The following is a 23,352-nucleotide window of genomic DNA, read 5'->3' on the forward strand; positions in this document are numbered from 1 at the left end:
ACCATGACACCTATTTTCTTTCTGTATTTAGGCTCATCACTTATTGACATCCAACCTACATGGGATGTCATCAGCAAACTTGTAGATAGCGTTCATTTGGAATTTGGCAACACAGTCGTGGGTGCACAGGAAATACAGTAGGCGGCTGAGAAAGCACCCTTGGTGAGGGGGTGGGGGGCTCTAGTGTTGAGAGTCATTGTAGAAGAGGTGCATTTGTCTATCTTCACTGTGGGTCAGGAAGCTGCGGATCTAGTTGCAGAGGGTGGAGCCGCGATCTCGGACTCAGAGTTTTGAGGTGGGGATATTGGTGTTGAAGACGGAACTGTAGTCGATGAGCAGGAATCTGGTGTAAGTGTCCTTCTTCTCCAGGTGTTCCAGGGATGAGTGCAGGGCTGGGGAAATGGCGTCTGGTGTGGACCTGTTTCATTGATAGGCAAGTTGTGGAGGAGAAAGTGAGGACTGCGGATGCTGAAGATGAGAGCTGAAAATGTGTTGCTTGAAAAGTGCAATAGGTCAGGCAGCATCCAAGGAACAGAAGAATCGACGTTTCGGGCAAGAGCCCTTCTTCAGGAATGAGGAAAGTGTGCCAAGCAGGCTAAGATAAAAGGTAGGGAGGAGGGACTTGGGGGAGGGGTGTTGGAAATGCGATAGGTGGAAGGAGGTTAAGGTGAGGGTGATAGGCCAGAGTGGGGGGTGGGGGCGGAGAGGTCAGGGAGAAGATTGCAGGTTAGGAAGGTGGTACTGAGTTCGAGGGTTGGGACTGAGACAAGGTGGGGGGAGGGGAAATAAGGAAACTGGAGAAATCTGAGTTCATCCCTTGTGGTTGGAGGGTTCCTAGGCGGAAGATGAGGCACTCTTCCTCCAGCCGTTGTATTGCTATGGTCTGGCGACGGAGGAGTCCAAGGACCTGCATGTCCTTGGTGGAGTGGGAAGGGGAGTTAAAGTGTTGAGCCAACGGGGTGGTTGGTCCGAGTGTCCCAGAGGTGTTCTCTGAAACGTTCCGCAAGTAGGCGACCTGTCTCCCCTATATAGAGGAGACCACATCGGGTGCAGCAGATGCAGTAAATGATGTGTGTGGAGGTGCAGGTGAATTTGTGGCGGATTGGAAGGATCCCTTGGGGCCTTGGAGGGAAGTAAGGTGGGGGGGGGGATGGTGTGGGCGCAAGTTTTGCATTTCTTGCGGTTGCAGGGGAAGGTGCCGGGAGTGGAGGTTGGGTTGGTAGGGGGTGTGGACCTGACGAGGGAGTCACGGAGAGAGTGGTCTTTTCGGAACGCTGATAGGGGAGGGGAGGGAAATATATCCCTGGTGATGGGGTCCGTTTGGAGGTGGCGGAAATGACGAAGGATGATACGATGTATCTGGAGGTTGGTGGGGTGGTAGGTGAGGACCAGTGGGGTTCTGTCCTGGTGGCAATTGGAGGGGCAGGGCTCAAGGGCGGAGGAGTGGGAAGTGGAGGAGAGCATCGTCGACCACGTCTGGGGGGAAATTACGGCCTTTGAAGAAGGAGGCCATCTGGGTTGTTTGGTATTGGAACTGGTCCTCCTGGGAGCAGATGCGGCAGAGACGAAGGAATTGGCAATATGGGATGGCGTTTTTACAGGGGGCAGGGTGGGCGGAGGTGTAGTCTAGGTAGCTGTGGGAGTCGGTCAGTTTATAGTAAACGTCCGTGTTGATTTGGTCGCCTGAGATAGAAATGGAGAGGTCTAGGAAGGGGAGGGAGGAGTCTGAGACGGTCCAGGTAAATTTGAGGTCGGGGTGGAAGGTGTTAGTAAAGTGGATGAACTGTTCTATCTCCTCGTGGGAGCATGAGGCAGCGCCGATACAGCCATCGATGTAGCGGAGGAAAAGGTGGGGGTGGTGCCAGTGTAGCTGCGGAAGATGGACTGTTCCACATATCCTACGAAGAGGCAGGCATAGCTGGGGCCCATGCGGGTGCCCATGGCTACTCCTTTGGTTTGGAGGAAGTGGGAGGATTGGAAAGAGAAGTTGTTCAGAGTGAGGATCAGGTCAGTCAGTCGAAGGAGAGTGTCGGTGGAAGGGTACTGGTTGGTACGGCGGGAAAGGAAGAAGTGGAGGGCTTTGAGTCCTTTGTGATGGGGGATGGAGGTGTACAGGGACTGGATGTCCATGGTGAAGATAAGGTGTTGGGGACCGGGGAAGCGAAAATTATGGAGGCGGTGGAGGGCGTGGGTGGTGTCCCGAATGTAGGTGGGGAGCTCTTGGACTAAGGGGGACAGGACCATGTCGAGGTATGCAGAGGTGGGTTCGGTGGGGCAGGAGCAGGCTGAGACAATGGATCGGGCGGGGCAGTCAGGTTTGTGGATTTTGGGCAGGAGGTAGAAACGGGCGGTGCAGGGTTGTGGGACTATGAGGTTGGAGGCGGTGGATGGGAGATCCCCTGAGGTGATGAGGTTATGGATGGTCTGGGAGATGATGGTTTGGTGGTGGGAGGTGGGGTCATGGTCAAGGGGGCAGCAGGGGGAGGTGTCCGCGAGCTGGCATTTAGCCTCAGCGGTGTAAAATCGGTGTGCCAAACTACTACCGCGCCTCCCTTGTCTGCCGGTTTGATAGTGAGGTTGGGGTTGGAACGGAGGGAGTGGAGGGCTGCACATTCCGAGGGTGAGAGGCTGGAGTGGGTGAGAGGGGTGGAGAGGTTGAGGCGGTTAATGTCGCGGTTTATCTTCACCATGGACATCCAGTCCCTGTACACTTCCATCCCCCATCACGGAGGACTCAAAGCCCTCTGCTTCTTCCTTTCCCGCCGTACCAACCATTTCTATCTCGGGAGATCGAATCGACACGGACATTTACTATAAACCGACCGACTCCCACAGCTACCTAGACTACACCTCCTCCCACCCTGCTCCCTGTAAAAACGCCATCCCATATTCCCAATTCCTTCGTCTCCACCGCACCAGCTCCCAGGAGGACTAGTTCCAATACCGAACAACCCAGTTGGCCTCCTTCTTCAAAGACCGTAATTTCCCCCCTTACGTGGTCAACGATGCTCTCCACCACATCTCCACTTCCTGCTCCTCCGCACTTGAACCCCGCCCCTCCAATCGCCACCAGGACAGAGCCCCACTGGTCTCTGGTCCTCACCTACCATCCCACCAACCTCCATATACATCGTATCATCCGTCGTCATTTCCACCACCTCCAAACAGACGCCACAACCAGGGACATATTTCCCTCCCCTCCCCTATCAGCATTCCGAAAAGACCATTCCCTCCGTGACTCCCTCGTCAGGTCCACACCCCCTACCAACCCAACCTCCACTCCCGGCACCTTTCCCTGCAACCGCAAGAAATGCAAAACTTGCGCCCACACCCCCCCCACCCACCTTACTTCCCTCCAAGGCCCCGAGGGATCCTTCCAATCTGCCACAAATTCACCTGCACCTCCACACACATCATTTACTGCATCTGCTGCACCCGATGTGGCCTCCTCTATATTGGGGAGACAGGTCGCCTACTTGCGGAACGTTTCAGAGAACACCTCTGGGACACTTGGACCAACCACCCCATTGGCTCAACACTTCAACTCCCCCTCCCACTCCACCAAGGACATGCAGGTCCTTGGACTCCTCCATCGCCAGACCATAGCAATACAACGGCTGGAGGAAGAGTGCCTCATCTTCCGCCTAGGAACCCTCCAACCACAAGGGATGAACTCAGATTTCTCCAGTTTCCTTATTTCCCCTCCCCCCACCTTGTCTCAGTCCCAACCCTCGAACTCAGCGCTACCTTCCTAACCTGCAATCTTCTCCCTGACCTCTCTGCCCCCACCCCCACTCCGGCCTATCACCCTCACCTTAACCTCCTTCCACCTATCGCATTTCCAACACCCCTCCCTCAAGTCCCTTCTCCCTACCTTTTATCTTAGCCTGCTTGGCACACTTTCCTCATTCCTGAAGAAGGGCTCATGCCCAAAACGTTGATTCCAATCGTAGAGGATTAAGGCAGGATGGGACATGGGAGTTGATGTGGGCCATGACCAGCCACTCAAAGCACTTGATAATGATGGAGGTCAGAGCCACTAGTTGGAAGTCATTAAGGCACATTGCATGTGCTTTCTTAGGTATGGGTTGAATGTGGTCTTCTTGCAGCAGGTAGGGACTTCGGCGTGGAGGAGGAAGAGGTACCCTGTCAGAAGTGCACAACTGAATTGACATGCTCTATTTCGAACTGTGAAACTAGGTCAAACTAGAATCACTTCTGCTGTCAGGCTATCACTGGAAGTTAGCAATGGTGATGTTGGATGCTGTGGTTCCAGCTTTCTCTTCCCAGCATACATTTCATGTTTTATTTAGGTAGAGGTTGCCGAGGACTGCAGATGCTGGAGATCAGTGTCGATAGGCGTGGCACTGGAAAAGCACAGCAAATCAGGCAGCATCTGAGGAGCAAGAGAATTGACATTTTGGGCATAAGCACTTTATTGCACATTGGCTTGGATTTGGCGGCGGAGGTGACCCAGGACTTGTATGTCCTTGGCAGAGTGGGCACGGGAGATGAAGTGGTCAGCTACAGGATGTGGTGGCATTAACTTGTGGAAATTGAACCCCACCCCTCCAACCACAACAAAGATAGAACACTCCCACCCCAGTCCACATTTTCCACTCCACTAATCTTCGGATACAGCACATCATTCTCTGCTATTTCCACCATGTACAGTCAGACCCCGCCATCAGAGATAAATTTCCCTCCCCACGCTTATCAGCATTCGGCAAAGACCATTCCCTCCGCGACTCTTGAATTAGGTCGGCAAAGACCATTCCCTCCGCGACTCTTTCATTCAGCCTATCCTACCACCCACCACTCCCGGCAACTTCCCCTGTCAGTGCAAGAGGTGTAAAACCTGCACCCACACCTCCCACCTCACCTCCATCCAAGGCCCCAAAGGATCCTCCCATATCCTGCACATCCAAACACACCATCTACTGTGTCCGTTGCTCATGATGTGGTCTCTTCTACAGTGGGGAGACAGGATGCCAGCTCGTGGAACAGTTCAGTGAACATCTCTGGGGGACATGCACCAAACAACCCCACTGCCCTGTGGCCAACCACTTCAACTTCCCCTCTCTCTCCACCAAGGACATGCAAGTCCTGGGCCGCCTCCTCCGCCAAATCCAAGCCATCCAACACCTGGAGGCAGAACGCCTCATCTTCCACCTTGGGACCCTCCAACCACACAGGGTCAACATCGGTTTCACCAATTTCCTCACCTCCCCCACCTTATCCCAGATTGAACCCTCCAACTTGGCACTGTCCTCTTGAACTGTCGTACCTGTCCATCTCACTTGCCATCTCTCCGGTCCACCCTCCCCTCCGACCTATCACCATCACCCCACCTGCATCCACCTATTGTCTTCCCAGGTAACTTCCCTGCCAGTCCACTGTGCCCCCCCACCCCACCCCTGATTTATCTCTCAGCCCTTTTCCCCCAACCCCCATTCCTCATGAAAAGTTTAGTCCCAAAATGTCGATTCTCCTGCTGTTTGGATATGGCCTGACCTGCTGTGCTTTTCCAGCGCCGCCCATTTTGGTTTTTCTTTTAGTCCAGCTGATGTATGTTTTATTTATGCTCCAGGGAAGCCCCTTCCCACCATTCTTTCAAACTAACCCAGCCAGAATTACATTTTATTCCATTTGCCTTCATGTGATCATATGCCTTCCCTTTCTATGCTGCTCATCATAAATATTCCTAAAAAGTGTTGATGGTTTAGAAATGTTTTTTGATATCCTTTCAGAGATGCAGTTGAACATGACATTCATTAAGATGTATTCTGCGTAGGTTATTCATTTATAGAGATGTGCTCGATTTCTTTGACACCTGACTGTTGTAAACCTTTACTGAGTTATTCAGAAATGGGTAAATGTTTTAGCTTGGCGGATAATCATTCTCATGACACTGTTATAATTTGGGAGCAATAATTAAGAGGTTTCTGTGGACTGGAGCACTAATGGAACATTGAAATCACCCTATTAAAGTTCTTGTGTATCCAGCTTCATTAATCTTGGGATACAAAAGCTACTGAATAGTCCTGAAATATTCTTGTCGCATTATGCCAAGCAGCTGAAAGGAATTCAGTAAAGTTACTGTGTTGGTTTGTTTTGAGTGCACACCAGGTTTTTATGCAGCCTTCATTGAGAGGCTCAGCAAAATTGCTGTGAAGTTAAACCTTGCTAATGCTGGTCTTTTGAAACACTCCTATTGCTTGCAATGGGAATGATCAACACCTAAAACATTTTTTTCTCTGTTATTAACTTTTTTGTGACTTGGCAAATACGTACCCTAAAACACATTAGCACTTATCCAATTTTTTTTAAAGGAAATTGATTTGGGATATGTGGTAACATTAAATAAGAGACATGCTGGAATAAACAATGGGTCTCTGATCTCTTGATTTATGGAGTTGGTATGTGGAAACTGAGTGTGAGTGAGGCTATGCTTACACACTTTATCCAATATGCAGTCACTGCAGGAATAAATATGACCATATCACCCATTTGGTTAAAGTCGGTGTGAGTAATCTGTACTCACAGCAAACAAAAATATGAAAATATCATGTTTAGAATTTATTAAAAACAGTGTTATTTCCCAGTACAGCAGCAGTGTGTTGAAGTGGCTATTGAAATTCGTAGCCTCCAATCGGGCAGATACTGATCCTCAGTTGCTGCTGCTTACAAACACATAAACGAAAAGCAGGAAGTGGCCACTCAGACTACGCTGCCATTCAATAAGATCATGACTGATCTGATTGCTTCACACTTGCTCTGATAATCTTTCACCTGCTTGCTTACTAAGAATATATCTGTCACTGCCTTAAAAAATATTCAAATTCTCTGCTTCTGCTTCCTTCTGAGGAAGAGAATTCCAAAGACTCATGACTATCATGAGGGCGACCAAAAATCTCTTCCTCTCTGTCTTAAATAGGTGTCTCCTTTATTTTAATCAGCGACTCCCTAGTTCTAGATTGTGCCTGTAATTATTCCTGCCAAGTGATCTGCTGTTTTGGTATTACATCCTTGTCTGTCCTGTGCCATCCTCATGCACCCACTGTAACTCAGTTGCAGCCATTCGCATCTAGCATCTGACTATGTCTAGAACAGCCCCACACTTTACTGTCCTGCAGAAGATATTTCTAGCTTTACAGCTCCAATCAAATGGCGAAACTACGAACATTTACTTTTCATGTAGTTTTAGATTTCTTTTGCAGTTCAAGAACCTCTTAATTTGACTGATTGCATATGGAATATTAAGCATGCACCTTAGCTTCCACATTGTACAGGTTTTTGTTTGCTTCCACAGATCTTTCTTTATTGTCCATGATTCTTGTTAAAATGTGAATTTTCTTGCTGTTTACACCCTGTGAATTTTTTAAAAATCATGTCTGGCTGTCTCAATCGTTCTTTTCATTTCCGCAACACATCTTCTAGCTTTCGTTAGCATTTTTACAAAATAAATAAACATATCTACTTGTTCCAGCGTGATATCATCAACTTTAACCTTCACTAATTTTTACACCTTTGTTTTATCAGACTTGAACCATATTCTACCCTTTCAGACTTTACTTGATCCATTACATGGTGTGGGGCTTCTGGTTTTGTATGTATTGCTGTGTTGTTGCAATACTGCAAGGTTATTATTTAGTTAACCCTATAAGAACAACCTTCAATAAGAATCGAGAAGTAAGCAAAAACATTTACATCTGTTTCTTGGATTATGCAAAGAAAATTGATTGTGTTTATCACAGATACAAAGTTGATAGCTGTGTTACTGAAATTGACAGTAAGGATGTGAAAATTATCTCGAGACTATACTGGGACTAAATGATGTACATCAGGTTAAAAGGATCACCAGAATGTTGTCAGTGAAGAGGGAAATACTTTCTCCAACACTATTCAATCTACACACACAACAAATCTTAGACAATTAGAAATACTTCTGGGGTTACAGTTGAACACAACATAGCAAACTTGCAGTATGCTGACAAAATAGCATTACTTGCAAAATCAGTGATCTGAGTGTTCTTTTGAAAATTTTGTTTTTTGCGATTTTAACATTGTTATGTGGCCTAGTTCTAATACATGGACACTAATTAAGACATACTGGATATCGAAACGTGTTTCTACATTTGGTGCTTTAATTTCACCATAGAGATAAATGTGCTAATTTTAGCACTGTTTAGTGCAGGAAACACCAAAGTCATTTTCCTATGATCCAGAACAAAGAAACACCAACTTTTGAAATTTTCTATACCTAACCTTCTGCTCTTGTCACCTACTTAAAGATTGTGCCTCACTTTGTGTTATACTAGTAATCATCTCGTACGTAGAACCCGCCTGAATACATTTCCATTGTACAGGACATTCACCGACCGACCCATAGCTGTCACAGTAACATGGCAACTGCTGCTATCCTTTTTTTAATGATCTGCATGTATTTAGACTTTACCTTCATTGGAAAAGGCAACACTATATTTAAAGACATTTTAAGAAAACAAAATCACCCCACTCCAATATTGATGTTGGGTCAGAAATGAATTTTGTGATATACCATTAACATAATTTATTTGAAAGATACATTTCAGTGGTGAATGGAGTTCAGGACAAAATGTTCAACGCTGTGTAGCAGCAGTTCAAATCCAGTTCGATATATCATTCTGCGGTGTGCTTACACAGCATGGCAGTGGCGAGTGTACAACCTTAATAATCCAAGCTAAATATAGAACAAATTAATCTATGAAGAGAATCATTCTCCATCCCAAGCTCTTGGGAATTACATACAACGGACAGAGATATGCAAATTAAAGGATTGTTTGAAGTGAGACACTCTGGCTGTAATTATGAGTTACATCTGTCGGTTTTTTTTCACACTGTTAGAAGAAGAATGTTATGGAAGTAACTCTTATGGACACTGATTCAGCAATTAAAGACCAATAAGAATACCATTTATTATAAATACCTGTTTTGTTAAGTGAAAGCCGAGCTTAATCATACATTGTGCTCAGAAGATAGATTACATGCTTATCGTCACAAGAATTTTTATTTTAAATAAGTACTCAAAATCTATAATGATGCTTTTTAAAAAATTTTTATCATTTGTTAGATTTTTAAAAAAATGATTTGTGTTTAATCAAAATTTTCCATGGACTGATTTTAGTAGACAGTGAGGGTAAAGCCATTATTTATTGCAGATGAAAACAGGAAATAGTGTCAATGTTCAGCAAATCGGACAGCCATTCTGATTCATTTGAGGGATGTGGGTGTTTGCTGGCCAGGTCAGCATTTCTTGCCCATCTTTGATTGGCTTTGAGAAGGTGATGCTGAGCTGCCTTCTTGCACCCCTGGAGCCCATGAGATGTAGATATACATGGGTTGGGGTGGGTTACTCTTCGGAGGGTTGGTGTGGGCTAGTTGGGCTGCAGGGCCTGTTTCCGCACTATAGGGAATCTAATCTAATCTAATCTAGACCTACATTGCTGTTAGGAAGAGAGTTCCAAGACTTTGACCCAGTGACACTGAAGGAACAAGGGTATATTCCCAAGTCAGGATGGTGAGTGGCTCAGAAGTGCGCTCTCACCTGGTGATGTTCCTATGTATCTGCTGGCCTTGTCCTTCTAAATGGAGATGGTCATGGATTTGGAAAGTGCTGTTTAAAGAGCCTTAGTGAATTTCTGTGATACATCTTGTTGATGATGCAATTACTACTACTGAGCATCAGTACTAGAAGGAGCTATTTATGGATGTGATATCAATCAAGTTGGTCAATTTTTCCTGGGGTGATGATATTAAATTTCTTAAGTGTTGATGGATCTACAGTTATCCAGGCAAGTAGGGAGTATTCCATCAAGTACTGACTATACCTTGTACAATAACGTGGAGAAATGTGAGGTTTGTTAACAGAAACAGGAAGGCAGGTTATTATCTGAATTGCTATAGGTTAGGAAAGGGGGAGGTGTAACAGGTCCTGGGTGGTCTTCTGCTCAAACCATTTGTTTAAGTGAAGCATGCAAGTGTGGGCAGTTAAGAAGGAAAGTGGGATGTTGGCCTTCATAGTGAGAGGACTCGAATACAGGATCTGGGATATCTTGCTGCAATTGCAGAGAGCCCTGGCAAGTATGTTGGCATACTGTGCACAGTTTTGGCCTTCTTATCTGAGGGAGGGTGTTCTGGCTATGGAGGGAGTGCAAAACGAGTTTACCAGACTAGTTCCTGGGATGGCAGGATTGACATACAAAGAGAGACTGGATTGTTTAAGACTGTATTCACTGGGGGTCACTTAGCTCAGTTGGCCAGATGGCTGATTTGCAATACAGAGTAATACCAGTGGTGTGGGTTCAATTCCCCATACTAGCTGTTCATCCAATATTGTTTTTCTCAATCACTCTCCTTACCTGAGACGTGGTAATCCTCAGGTTAAGTCGCCATCAGTCATCTCTCTCTCATGAGAATCCTACCAGAGTCTGACGGGACTATGACTACCTTCACTTTATTCATTGGAGTTTAGAAGAATGAAGAGGGACCTCATATAACCCAATAAAATTCTAACAGAACCTGATAGGGTAAACATACGAAGGATATTTCTGATGACCAGGAGTTCAGAACAAGGGGTCACTGTCTAAAGACATAGGGTAGGCTATTTAGGACTTGAATGAGGAAAAATATCTTCGGCCAGAGAGGGGGCAGCCTGTGGAATTCTCTGACACAAAATGTAGTTGAGGCCAAAACATTGAAGGTTTTCAAGAAGAAGTTAGATAGATATCTCCAGGTTAAAGGGATCAAAGGATATGGGTAAAAAAAGCAGGAACAGGGGACTGAGTTGGATGATCAGCCATGATCATCACATTTGAGTTGAAAAGTGTGATGTGCTGGAAAAGCACATCAGGTCATGTAGCATTCGAGGAGCAGGAGAATCAACCATTTGGGCATAAGCATCTCTCAGCACCCCCTACCCCCATTCCTGATGGAGGGCTTATGCCCGAAACGTTGATTCTTCTGCTCCTTGAATGCTGCCTGACCTGCTGTGTTTTCCCAGTGCACCACACTTTTTGTCTCTGATCTCCAGCATCTGCAGTACTCACTCTCTCCATGGTGATCACATTTGAATGATGGAGCAGACTTGAAGGACTGATTGACCTCCTCTTATTTTCTACATTTGCATTTAATAACGTGCCATATGAAAGGATACTGTGAAAAATAAGAACTTATGGTGTAAGCAGTAATGGCATGGATAGAAAACTGTCTGACTAAAGGATAAAGAGTATCCATAAATGGATCTTTTTCTAGTTTGTAAGATGTAATGAGTGGTGTGCCACAGGAGTCAATGTAGGGACTTTGACTTTTTACAATTTATGTAAATGACTTGGATGAAGGAACTGCACATATGATTGCTAAATTTCCTGATGACACCAAAGATAGGTAGAAAGTAGGTTGTGTGGAGGGCATAAGGAGGGTACAAAGCCATTATAAGTAGGTTACATGAGTGGACATAAATCTGGAAACTGGAATATAATTTCGGGAGATTGAACCGTAAAAATAAATGGTGAGAGATTGCAGAGCCCTGTAATACAGAAGGATCTAAATATTCTGGTGCATGAATCACAAAAGACTAGTGTGCAGGTACATCAAGCATTTGGAAAAGGTCTCTCCTTTATTATAAGATAAATTGAACATTAAAATTATGGGTATCATGGTTCATATACAGAGCATTAATGAGATCTTATCTTAAATACTATGTACAGTTTTGGTCTCCTTACTTCAGAAAGGATGGAAATGAATTGGAGACGGTTCAGAGGAGGTTTACTTGATTGATACCTGGAATAAATGAGTTAGCTTATGGTTTGCCAGACTGGCAATGTTTACACTGGAGTCTGGAAGAGTGAGGGGTAAATTGATTGAAGTGAATATAATCCTGAAGGTGGATGTGGAAAGGACATTTCCTCTTGTGGCTGAGTAAAGAACCTTCTAGATTAGAGTGGTGCTGGAAAAGCACAGCAGTTCAGGCAGCATCCGAGGAGCAGGAAAATCGCAAAAGCCCTTCATCAGGAATAGAGCAGGATGCCTTCAGGGTGGAGACATAGTCATTGTTTTTAACTAAAGAACCGGACAACACTGTTATAAAATCAGGCGTGATTCCTTCAGGATAGAGATGAGAATTTTTGTTTTGAGGTTTGTATGACTTTGGAAGTCCGTACCTAGAAACCAGTAGAGATAGGTTAGTTAAATATTTTGAAGTCAGAGAAGCATAAGTTCTTTTCAGATAGGGAAGTCGAGGGTAATTAGGGGAAATATGAGAATGTGGAGTTTGGAACACAAGCAGATCGCCGCAATCTTATTGAATTGTGGAGCAGGCTTGAGGGACCTACTCAAACTCCTAATTCATATGTTTGTTATCATGTCATTTTATGACTCCAAGGTAAAAACAATGACCGCAGATGCTGAAAACCAAATTCTGGATTAGTGGTGCTGGAAGAGCACAGCAGTTCAGGCAGCATCCAACGAGCAGCGAAATTGACGTTTCGGGCAAAAGCCCTTCATCAGGAATAAAGGCAGTGAGCCTGAAGCGTGGAGAGATAAGCTAGAGGAGGTGGGGGCGGGGAGAGAGTAGCATAGAGTACAATGGGTGAGTGGGGGGAGGGGATGAAGGTGATAGGTCAGGGAGGAGAGGGTGGAGTGGATAGGTGGAAAAGGAGATAGGCAGGTAGGACAAGTCCGGAGAAGTCAAGGAGACAGTGCTGAGCTGGAAGTTTGAAACTAGAATGAGGTGGGGGAAGGGGAAATGAGGAAACTGTTGAAGTCCACATTGATGCCCTGGGGTTGAAGTGTTCCGAGGCGGAAGATGAGGCGTTCTTCCTCCAGGCGTCTGGTGGTGAGGGAGCAGCGGTGAAGGAGGCCCAGGACCTCCATGTCCTCGGCAGAGTGGGAGGGCGCCTCCTAGCAGAGTGCTTTAGGGAACATCTCCGAGACACCCGCACCAATCCACACTTCAACCCCAGGGCATCAGTGTGGACTTCAACAGCTTCCTCATTTCCCCTTCCCCCACCTCATCCTAGTTTCAAACTTCCAGCTCAGTTACTGTCTCCTTGACTTGTCTGACCTGCCTATCTTCTTTTCCACCTATCCACTCCACCCTCTCCTCCTTGACCTATCACCTTCATCCCCTCCCCCACTCACCCATTGTACTCTATGCTACTCTCTCGCCACCCCCACCCTTCTCTAGCTTATCTCTCCATGCTTCAGGCTCACTGCCTTTATTCCTGATGAAGGGCTTTTGCCCGAAACGTTGATTTCGCTGCTCGTTGGATGCTGCCTGAACTGCTGTGCTCTTCCAGCACCACTAATCCAGTATTTTATGACTCCACCCTATCGGAATTCTCTCCTTTTCAGTGATGGAGGTATTTTCTTTGTTTTTACACTTTTAACATTTCCTTTGTATTTAGTCTGCTGTACTGTGGGAGAATCGACGTTTCGGGCATAAACCCTTCTTCAGGAATGAGGGTGGAAGGTAGGGAGGAGGGACTTGGGGGAGGGGCATTGGGAATATGATAGGTGGAAGGAGGTTAAGGTAAGGGTGATAAGCCGGAGAGGGGGTGGGGGCGGAGAGGTCGGGAAGAAGATTGCAGGTCAAGAAGGCGGTGCTGAGTCTGAGGGGTGGGACTGAGAAAAGGTGGGGGAGGGGAAATGAGAAAGCTGGAGAAATCTGCATTCATCCCTTGTGGTTGGAGGGTTCCTACGCGGAAGATGAGGCGCTCTTCCTTTAGGCGTCGTGTTGCCATGGTCTGGTGATGGAGGAGGCCAAGGACCTGCATGTCCTTGGTGGAGTGGGAGGGGGAGTTGAAGTGTTGAGTCACGGGGTGGTGGGGTTGGTTGGTCCGGGTGTCCCAGAGGTGTTCTCTGAAACGTTCGGCAAGTAGGCGGCCTGTCTCCCCAATGTATAGGAGGCCACATCGTTTGCAGCGGATGCAGTAAATGATGTGTCTGGAGGTGCAGGTGAATTTGTGATGGATATGGAAGGATCCCTTGGGGCCTTGGAAGGAAGTGGGGGGGAGGTGTGGCCTGACCTGCTGCGCTTTTCCAGCAACACATTTTTAAGCTCTGATCTCCAGCATCTGCAGTCCTCACTTTCTCCTGTACTGTGGGAGAGTGCTGTTCAGCGGGACCAGGAATCCTCGGGGTAGATCACTGAAGTGATTACTTTCCGACCATGAGTGCTAACAGTTTATCAATAAATCTGCCTCCAGCACCCTTTCAGTCTAAGCTTTCCAGGCCATTATAACTTGCTGTGTAAGATTTTCTTTCTAATACCATCTCTGATCCTTTTGCCAATTACTTTAAATAAAGGTGCAGTGTAGCCTTTTTGCTTTTGCATTCTGTTTGTAAAGCCAAGGATCCTTTATTTTAATATCTTTGTCAACTGGTCCTGCTGCCTTTCAACATGCCTATGTCCATCTCTTGAAAATTGCACCTTTTTTGTTAATGTTGTTTCTCCTCATTTTTCCAAATCACTTGTCTTGGGTGTACAAAATGTTGATTTTCTGTAAGATATAAAATTTGTGACTAAAGTCAGAGGCACCATATGAAGACTTCATACTTTGTAACTGGGCAGCACCAGGACAATAGTTATATTTTTGATCATGAGATCGAGTATTAAAAGTCCCATGCAGCCAGCTTTCTTAAATCTCACAGACATCACTTGCCACCTTCCTCCTTGTCAATAAATTACAGTTTTGTGTAATTTATAATTTTTATATTTTAGATTGGATTAAATTTTTCTCACCTTTGTAAAATCCTGCCATGTAACTCCGTTATAAAACTGAGAAATGCAAATTCAGCTTTTGGCTGCTTCTGCCAGTCTACTCCAGCCGTCCTTTGGCCCACTGCTCCCAAGTACATACATTTTTCTTAAAATGTACTCATTTTTTGTTCTGTATAACATTTGAGTATAATTTCACAGATGTCGATGTTACACCAGTGATTGCCCTACAGATGTGTATTGGCTCTAAGATGTTTTAGAAATATCCTGTGCTCATGCGGGGTGCCATATTATTGTCAATATTTCCTTCACTTCCTTTTCCTCCTTTCGTTGTTTCTGTTCTTTATTTTTCTTCTTTTCATTCCTTTTTTATTGCTTCTCCTTTTTTCTCTTTCTCTCTGCAGTGCTTTCACTTGTTTCATTTATCTCTTTCTTTCCTGTTTACACTTCTTCCTCTTCCACTATCTCTGCCTGCACTTTTCTGTCCTAATCCTGTCTCTGTCTCATCTTCTCCTGTTTATTCGCTATGCCAAACTCACTCTGACATTAAACCTAATCCTAATAACGGTTCATACGTATTTAGTTGTGCAGTATCATACAAGGCTATGGGCCAAGTGCTGCAAAATGGCATTAGAATAGTAAGGTGATTGTACTTGCCTGGTCCAGATTTTATGGGCCAAAGGACCATTTTCTGTAGAACCTTATGACATTTTCTTTTTCCTGATTGATCGCACAGATTCTCTCTGCTACTTGCTTGCATTCTCTCTCTCTCTCTCTCTCTCTCTTGCTCTCTTCCCTCCCCACTCACTCACCTTCTCTCCAATTTAGATCAGAGTGGTGCTGAAAAAGCACGGCAGGTTAGGCAGCATCTGAGGAGCAGGAAAATAAAACGTTTCGGGCAAAAGCCCTTCATCAGGATGGCTTTTGGCCGAAACGTAGATTTTCCCGCTCTGCGGATGCTGTCAGACCTGCTGTGCTTTTTCAGCCACTCTAATCTAAACTCTGGGTTCCTGCATCTGCAATCCTCACTTTTGCCTAGTTGATTCTCTCCAACTTACTCATGTTCTCGCTCTCTCTCTGCCCCCATGCTTGCTTGCACTCTGCCTCCTGTTTGCTCGCCCTCTCTGTCACCCAACACTTCCTGTCCCTCTCACCCGCTTGTTCGTGCTCTCCCTTCTCTCTCATGCTTGTCCTGCCCCCCCTCTCTCTCTCTCCTTGCTCACCCACACTTACTCTCTCTCTCTCTCTCTTCACTCACCCACGCACTGTCTCTCTCTTTGTTTTGCTCAAAAACTACATGAATCCATGTAAGATTCTGCAAATCCCTTTTTTTAGAAATAGAATTTGTCTGAATGTTGTGGCACAGACAGCCTCACACCTTCAATGAATTATCTGAGCTAACATGGCACTTGAGAATGTAACTTTAAAAAAGGTTCTAGGATTTACATGTGAAAGAACGGATGAAGGAGCTGTGCTCTGAAAGCTAGTACTTTCAAATAAACCTTCTTGGACTATAACCTGGTCTGTAGATAGAACATCCTTCCTCCGAAAAGAAGACCAAAATTGCACACAATGTTCCACTAGGTTCCGCTTTTCTCCAGTCATTTCCAACGTTTTCTGAGTTATATTTCTGTCTGTTTAGGATCTATCTAAGGAACATTTCCTTTTTTGTCCACATCTTGAACTAATTCAACTTATCAATAGCTTTGTTCTTTTCTTATTCATTCATGAAGTGTAGGTGTTGCTGACAATTGGTGCATGTTTTGCCCATCCCTAGTTGCCATGATCTCACTGAATGATGGAACAGACTCTTCAGCTGAATGGCCTAATTCTGCTCCTATGTCTTATGGTCTTATTGTCCCATAAAATTCACTGCAGTAAGTGGTGAGAATGTGTTGGTAAGCTGCCTACTTGAATCACTGCAGTCTGTTTGATGTAGGTAGATGTGAGGGAGTGAGTTTCAGGGTTTTGACCAACCAATGGTGAAGATACAGCAGTGGAGTTCCAATTCAGGATGGTGAGTGGTTTTGATGGGATTTTCAGATGGTGGTGTTCCCATGTGTATCTGCTGTTCTTGTCCCTGTGATTGGTAGGTTTAGAACGTGCTATCTAATGAGCCATGGAGAATTTCTACAGTGCATCCTGTAGATAGTACACACTGAATGGTACAAAGCATCAGTGTTGGAGACAGTGAATGTTTGTGGATGTGGTGCCAATCAAGTGGGCTGCTTTGTCCTGGATGGTATCAAGCTTCTTAAATGTTGTTGGAGCTGCACTCATCCAGGCAAGTGGGGAGTGCTCCATCACACTCTTGACTTGTGCCTTGTAGATGATAGACAGGCTTTGGGGAGTCAGGGGGTGAGTTACTTGCTGCAGGACTCCTCACCTCTGACCTGTTCTTGTAGTCACAGTGTTCTGGACCAGCCTTATAAATAATGGTAAACCTCAGAAGGTTGACAGTGGGGGATTCAGTGATAGTAGTGTGATTGAATGCCAAAGGAAAATGATTAGATTCTCTCATTGGAGATGGTCATAACCTGGCATTTGCGTAGTGTGAATATTGCTTGTCACTTGTCAGCTTAAAGGCTTGATATTTTCTAAGTCTTGCTGAATTTTGACATGGACTGCTTCAATATCTGAGGGCTCTCACGTGCTGCGGAATATTATGCAATCAGCAGTAAATTTCCCCACTTCTGACCTTACGATGGGGGGAAGATCATTGATGAAACAACTGAAGATGGTAGGACATGGCTCTTTATGGTGCAGCCCTTACTTCTGAGCCAGGAGGCCTGGTTTAAGTTCTACCTGCTCCAGCGATGTTATACTATAATAACATTCCTGAACAGGTTGATTAGAAATATCCACCCTGAGGAACAACCTCAACCAACTTCCTGTGTGCTCGGTGTGACTCAAACTAGCAGAGATTCTCATTGATTCCAGTTTTGCCACGCCTCCTGGATGCCACATTCGCTTGAGTGCGGCCTTGATGTCAAGTGTTGTCACTGTCCCCTCCCCTCTGCAATTCAGCTCTTTTTGTCCATGTTTGAACCAACGCTGTAATGAGGTCAGGAGCTGAGTGGCCCTGGCGGAACACAAACTGGGTGTCACTGAGCAGGTTGTTGCTGAACAGGTACTGCCTAATAGCCCTGTTAATGACATCTTCCATCACTTTACTGATGATCAAGAGTAGCATGGGAATTGGCCAGGTTGGATTTGTCCTGCTTTTTGAGTAAAGGGCATACTTGGGCAATTTTCCACGTTTTTGGGTAGATTTCAGTGTTGTCACTGTACTGGAACAGCTTGGTTTGGTGTGTGGCAAGTTCTGGAGCATATTCTTCAGTACTGTTGCTGGAATGTTGTCAGAGCCCACAATGTTTCCAGTTCCCAGCATCTCCAGCCTTTTTTAAAACTATAACTCTGAGACATTTATACCAAAATATAACGCTTGAACATTCTTTTTCTAAGATTCAAATTCAGTTTTTGTGGATGAAATCATGTACTTTATTGTGTTGTTCATGATGCTGTATGTTTCATTATCTGTTTCAACTTTTCCCATGGCCTCCTTCTTGTTTCTTTCTCTCTAAGATCTTGAGATGTCACTTCATACAGCAAAGCCCCGTACTTACTGTGTGATACTGTGCAGCGTAAATCCCGTTCCCCTGTGCTCACTGACTCAGCTTTGATTCCTTTCAAGAAACAGCTTAGGTTTGTCCTTGTTTTCAGATCTCTCCATGGCCATAGCCTGCCCATCTCAGTAATCTCCTCCAGTCCCATCATCCTATAAGATATCTGCATTTTGGTCTCTTGTGCAATGATAATTGCTCCACTCATCGTGGCTATACCTTCTGTTGTCTTGGCCCAAGTTCTGGAACCCCGTACTTGTATCTCTCTGCCTCTGTCCTTTGCTTTCTTTTTTAATCCACACCATGTGGCTCAGGGTCATTCTTTGCTTCATAATGTTCCTGTGAAGAACCATGGACATTTCCCCATATAAAATGCAAGATAGTGATTGCTAAATGTTTCATCGTTTTAACTAAGGTCATTGGATAACCGGTAGATTTTAGCTTGAGTGACCAGCTTCTTTATGGCTACCGTGACACTGAATAGATAATCAAATCTGGAATCTACTTGGACTGTTTGGCTCATCTCCATGCTGGATTTTTATTAACTGAGCCAGTGGAGGAAATAGTCATCTAGATTTTCTTTTGCAAATGACATGCTAATTCTCCTCGGTTTCCTCTTTGACAGCTCAACAGTCAAGGGAGCAATATGTTGACAGTTTTTCCCATGAGCCATTTTTATTAAGGAATTTGTGTGGAGGATCAGGAGCTGTCATTCAGTGCTGCAAAAAGGAATAAAGCAGAAAAGGTAAGATCAGATACCAACATATTTGGTTCAAACTTATTAAGTTCAGTTTAAGTATTTATTTGCAGTGGCCCACAATTCCAAGAGTGGCACATTAGCATTAGAACTAATTCTATTGCTGCCACCATCACCATCACCATCACCATCACCACCCGCTTACCAACCATTTTGATTTGTGAGATGAGTCTGTTATGTAAAACTGAATTTCTGGAATTTTCCTTTGAGTTGGTTACAGAAATGTTTAGTCAACAATTTTATTTTAAGATTTTGGAAACTGTTCACTGCACAATTGCGCTTTGTTAACATGACAAGTCTGTCTTGTTCAATTGCTTGTTCAAATTTAAAAGGAATAGCTTTTAATTAACAACAATCCCAATTTAAATAGTGATATTCTCTTTGTTGTTGAACAGTTGTAGTCATCAAAAAAAAGGATTTTAGTTGAGATCCGATTTAGTTTGTTCTGCTTTGATGGCAGCTTTTCTGAGTGAAGAAATTACCTGTTGTGGGACGATGGGAATGGATTATAGAGTCTGACCAGTTAAGCTGTGTGACAAATGAATTGCTGCTATTGGTATGTCCTGGGTGGTTTTAATGTTGTACATCTGTTGACTCGGTCATATTACAAGTTGGCAAAGAGTGCTTCATGTAAAATAATAGCTTTATTTTTCCAGTTCTTTTGAAATTCTTAACCCATGAAAGCCTGCAGATTGTTTCAGTGAGGTAAATGTATTTGTGTTTATGGGAATGTTGTACAGGATTGTATTTGAATTCACATTGCCTTTATTTAAGGCTAGTTGCTTGTTCATCAAGCTGTCACTATCTCAACCAAACTTAAGACCAGATTCCAGGAAAGTTAAGAAGGTTAATCTGGAAAAGGTGAATTAAAAAGAAAAGTCACTGTCCAGTTTAACCCTAGTAACAATTTGCTCTCCTTTTGTGGAAGGAGCAGGAATATCTTGCTACAATTATGCAGGGCCATGGTGAGACCATATCTGGAATAATGTGTGCAGTTTTAGTCTCCATACCTGATAAAGAATATTCTGGCTGATGAGGGAGTGCAGCAAAGGTTTACCAGATTGATTCCTGCAATGGCAGGACCGATAGATGAAGAGAAACTGGATCGGTTCGGACAATATCTACTGGAGTTTAAAAGAATGGGGGGGGGATTTCATCAAAATTTCCTGAACTGTATACTCGATTTGGATGGGATCTCTTCTTTCTGACTGTATGAAGCTGATAGATCATGTGTTTTCAACAGGGCTTTTTAAAAAAAAAAAGTCACCTGTTATTCTAAACAACCTATAGAGAGATGCTACTGCACAGCTCTGGGGCAAGTGAGAATTGAAGCCGGGTTTCCCAATTCTAGGAGGGGCACACTGTGCCATAACTATGCTTCAACAGGACTTTTAAAAAAAAAATTAACCTGTTTTTCTAATTAGCCTATTCCGATGTTATTACACACCTCTGGAGTAGATGGGACCTGAACCCGAGTCTGTTGGTTCAGATGTAGGGACACTACCACTGCACCACAAGAGGACTCCAATAGGTCCTGTTTTAAATAGGGCCGAGATGACTCTCACTAGTTATGCTTCAATAGTGAGTTAACACCTGTTAACGCCGTCTTCATGCTTCAGATGATTGACTGATAATTGTCCCTTGGTCAGCTACCTTATTCACCTTTTCAGTGGAATTTAGACTTATACAATAGAGAAGGCAAGGAAAGATTTCCCAGTTGAAATTGTGAGATGAGCATTTTTCCACAGGAATCCAGTGTAGTACACCTGAAAGGACAATTTGGACATGGTTCTGAAAGACAGTTGACAACCATGGAAGAGACTGAGTGTCTTGAAAACACAGCAGCCTTGAACAGATCAGAACTATTGGAAAAGGGACAATGGAAAGACAACATTGGGGTTATTGGACGTGGAAGAGACAAAAGTCTGGATAAGGTTTCAGCTGTGAGGGCCAGTAATGGAGGGCAAAGGCAGGTAACATGTGGAGGTGGGACTAAGTGCTCTTCCTGATGGACAGAATGTAGTCTGTGATGCTCAATTCAGGGTCAAAACTTTGTACCAGTGGTGTACATGGGCAGACAAATCAAGGAGGAGATTCAGAAGCATCAAAAAGCACCAATTAAATTAGCAACATGTTCTCAGGTTCAAAACGTGAGAGAGGAAAGTAGATGTTAGCGAGTGCTGGATTAACTCTGCAAACTGCCATAAAGTGAAAGTTGGTGCAAGCTGATTTCCTTTGTTTTTTTTAATATACAGAATGTATAATGGAAGATATACAAGTACATGAGGATGAGGAATGCGTAGGTTTACAGTAAATGAAGTGTGGAGATGTTGGACTAAACATGACTGCTCTTTGAACTAAACATGACTGCTCTTTCAAGAACCAGCACTGGCGTAACAGACCTCCTTTGTTTGACACAATGATAAAAATTCTACTGGACTTTCTAGATTTTGTAGGTAAAAACAATCTGCAGATGCTGAAAATCAAATACTGGATTAGTGGTGCTGGAAGAGCACAGCAGTTCAGGCAGCATCCAACGAGCAGCGAAATTTCTAGATTTTGTGCTTAAGCTTCTGCATGGAATTTGAACTTTGCAAACATTTAGACTCCAAGTTAATACCAGCACCTCAGACTCAAACCACTGCTGTAAGTTAGTCTGTGATAGGCTCTGTCAATGTCCATAATCTACAGCCTCTGTTTCACGATTTACAACATCATCAGAATTCCAAGATTTGAATTATACTCTTGTATCTCTCCTCCCAGCTATCCATTATCATGTCTCCCTATAGTTGTTAATTCTGTGGTTTGATATACAGGACAATTGCTTAATGTACTATAACAACTAGTCAGCTTTTTCTGGACTAGTGAGAGAGCTTTATTAAATCAGAATATATGTGTACTATTGTAGATATGTCATCATATAATATAATTTAATACAGCAGAAAAAAATTGAAGTACTCTATGGCAGATTGCAGAGTTAATCCAGCACTCACTAACTTGAAATCTACTTTCCTCTCTCACGTTTTGAACCTGATCATGTTGCTAATTTAATTGGTGCTTTTTGATGCTTCTGAATCCTCCTCCTTGATTTGTCTGCCCATGTACACCACTGGTACAAAGTTTTGACCCTGAATTGAGCGTCACAGACTGCATTCTGTCCATCAGGAAGAACACTTAGTCCCACCTCCATAGTGTTACCTGCCTCTGCTTCTGCCACAGGCCCTCATAGCTGAAATCCTTCTCCAGGCATCTGTTTCTTCCACACTCAATTACCCTAATGTTGTCCTTCCATTATCCCTTTTGTGGTAATTGTGACTTGTTCAAGGCTGTTGGGTTTTTAAGAACAACTCATTCAGTCCTTTCCATCGTTGTCAACTGTCTTTCAGGAGCATGTCCAAATCATCCTTTATTGTTGGGAGCATTAGTGTCTCAAAACCCTGAAATCATGGTAGGGGAAGCCAAACCCAGTATTGTATTTTACAGTTGTCTCTCCACATCCAATCTGAATTCGTAACAAGGGACAGGTTTGCTGAGGTACTTTATAAAATTTTGCACCACAGGAGGAAGACCTTTCAACCCAATGTACCTGCATCATCTTAGCTGCCAACTTTCACCCTTTCCCTTTAAAGATATTCTTCTTCAAATACTTATTTGTTTCCCTTTAAAAGATGATGTGGATTCTGCCATCTCCAAGGTTTGCAACAGAGAAGTTCTGTGTGCCATCATACACTCTTACATCATAAAAGAAGGCAATTTAATGCATTGTGAAAACAATGAAAAGTACAAAAATTGATTCATTGGTCTTTCATCTAATGTTGCAAAAGCATAATTAAAATGCATCCTCCCAAGTGCCATACAACTCCCCCAGTTTGTTGGAGGAAAACACTGCAATTCTTGAACACAGTTCCAACTGGTTGTTCATATGCCATAAGACTGTCACAGTTACCCCCATGGTGAGTTACCTGATCATTCCTTGACTTTTTTGGTTGCAGAATTGATTTAACCAGACCACTATGTGGCGTTCTCTTTATTTAAAATGTGGTTAATACTGCTTTACCCCCATTCTATACATTTTTAGTAAAACTAAATAATGAATTTGAATTTCCATAGCAACTTTCCAAACATTAAGGAAATCCCAGCAGGATTTATTCAGTTTTGAAATATGGTCAGTGTTGTAATTCAGAGAAACAGGGAGACAATTTGCTTGCAGTAAA

General features: G+C 44.1%; 1 protein-coding gene across 7 annotated transcripts in view; it reads left to right on the top strand.

Annotated features, from left to right (window-relative positions):
* The window catches only part of disp1 (dispatched homolog 1 (Drosophila)), a 360,881-nt gene that overhangs the window by 97,883 nt on the left and 239,646 nt on the right, over positions 1-23,352 (top strand). For 3 of the 7 annotated variants that reach the window (XM_072550729.1, XM_072550723.1, XM_072550724.1), the window contains one exon: positions 19,007-19,126. The exons of the other annotated variants lie outside the window; for them this stretch is intronic. The gene's annotated coding sequence lies outside the window, so the exon portion shown is untranslated. The remainder of the gene's footprint in view (positions 1-19,006; positions 19,127-23,352) is intronic. 7 annotated transcript variants of the gene reach the window in all.

Source organism: Chiloscyllium punctatum, chromosome 3 (genome assembly GCF_047496795.1).
Source record: "Chiloscyllium punctatum isolate Juve2018m chromosome 3, sChiPun1.3, whole genome shotgun sequence".
NCBI classification, from domain to species: domain Eukaryota; kingdom Metazoa; phylum Chordata; class Chondrichthyes; order Orectolobiformes; family Hemiscylliidae; genus Chiloscyllium; species Chiloscyllium punctatum.